We start from the raw sequence: 2,154 nt of genomic DNA on the forward strand, positions 1-2,154 counted from the left end.
CATTTCATAATATATCTAATATTATATTGTGTGATTGATCAACAGTCAGCATCGTTATAAATAATCATCACTGATTCTCTTCAGCTTTTTATTTTTGTACATTGAAAATGTGATGCAGCAGCTTTTACATATATATAATATTATATTATTATATTATATTATTATTATACAAAAGAATATATATATATATAATATACAACATATATAACATATATAAGAGTAGCACTGGGAACTTTTCCAGCTCTTGTTTCCTCCAGAAGGGGGCGTAGTCTTCTAACTTCCTGTTTGTGCTTTCAGGGTTCTAAGGAGCTGCAACGGTTCATTTCTACCTCGTTAGAAACAACCACAGACACAATCACTGAATCACAGACACAAACAGACACAATCACAGACACAATCACAGACACAAACAGACACAATCACTTACATAATCACTGACACATTCACAGACACAATCACTGAATCACAGACACAATTCAATTCAATTCAATCACAGACACATTAACTCAAACATGCTGATTAAGAAGAAAATGTGAATATTTGAATGATGATGAAACAAAAATAAACAGGAAGCATAACTAACATCAGTTGTTGTTTTATTTGTACTGTAATACTGCTAATGCTAATGCTAATGTACTGCTTATACTGCGAGTATCCCCCGCCCCCTCCCCCACACACACACAGTTTCTTAGACTCACCTGGTTGCCATGGCGACCTCCCCTCCCTGTCACAATGCGTCCATCAGAGCGTCTCAGTGAAACCTGAGCAGGCGTGGCGGCTCGTGGTCACCTGATCCGAGCGACTGCTGAATGTTTGATGGAGGCTGTCAGAGATCCTCTCCACAACAGTTCAAACACCTGAACAGGTAGTCAGCAGACAGGTAGACGCTTCAACAGGACGCTCCGAGGCTTCAACAGGTACCGACTCTGAACTTTAACATTTGTTTTATTTTACAGGTAGGAATATGTTGTTAACCTGTGTGACATCATCAGTGTATCAAGTGTCACCTGTGTCCAGTGCGAGTCTGTAGACAGGCTGTTACACCTGTTACTGCAGGACATTATTCAGAAACACTGAGGGTACGTCGGTTTGTGTGCCGCAGCCAGGTACGAGGTTGGTGTTTCTTTATGTCCTCTGTGTTCACCAGAGGTCGAATAAAGTTCTGAGTCTTTGTACAGAACGTGGACTCATCAGTTGGTGCTTCAGTGTGTGTGCGCTCATATATATATATATATATATATATATATGAGCTCCACCAGCTGAATCGAGGGCAGAAGTTTGAGGAGTGAAGCAGAAGCAGCGACTCCACTCATATCTCATGTGCTCAGCAAACTCTCTTATTCCTGAGGATATCCTCTCTTCAATGATAGGACCAACGGTCTGGGCACTAGAAGCATAATCATGTGAGGTGGTTGCAGCTACAATCTCTATGAAATTAAACCTAATTAAAATAAATGTGTCGTAGGTTAAACTTCACAAAATGAAACTTAAATGCTTAATGACTCGTCTATTTCAACTTTTGACACATTAAAAAATCATCATTGTTTATATGTTTATGAAGGCGACTGAAAAACACTAAAAATGTTCCAGAAATCCGAGATTATTTCCAGGATATTTTGTTTTTCCAGATGTTTACTCTTTAAATGTTCCAGGTTTTCCAGGACAGGTCCTGATGAGTGAGTCAGCAACCTGAACCCAGAAATGTACAGTCAGGGTTATTTAAAGAGGTTATTAGCGTGATATTCACACCAATGACACTGAGCTCCAATATATTGATCATATTTATAATCTCACACTGAATCACAATCAGCTGAAATATGGACACTTCTGGTTTAAACATCCATTTTGTATGTTGAAAATGGACCAAGCGGATAGTTAGCTAGCCTTCTGCCAGCATTAGCTGTCAGATGTTTAACTAACAATTGACCTAGATTAGACAGCTAGTTTGCTAGTGTTTACCTCTGTAGGAAAATGCTAAAAAACTAGCTAGCTAATTAGCAAGCTTACGATTGATGTAGATTAGCTCAACAAACACGAGTCTAGCACAGATGTTTGGTCTCAATCAGCCAATCAGCTGCTGAGATATTCTCCATATAATTTTTATTTTTATTTTTTTTTCTCTATCCACTGTGCTGCTGTAAGATTGGAATTTCC

This window comes from Morone saxatilis, unplaced genomic scaffold, assembly GCF_004916995.1.
Source record: "Morone saxatilis isolate NCDOM2014 unplaced genomic scaffold, NCSU_SB_2.0 Contig14, whole genome shotgun sequence".
Classification (NCBI taxonomy): domain Eukaryota; kingdom Metazoa; phylum Chordata; class Actinopteri; family Moronidae; genus Morone; species Morone saxatilis.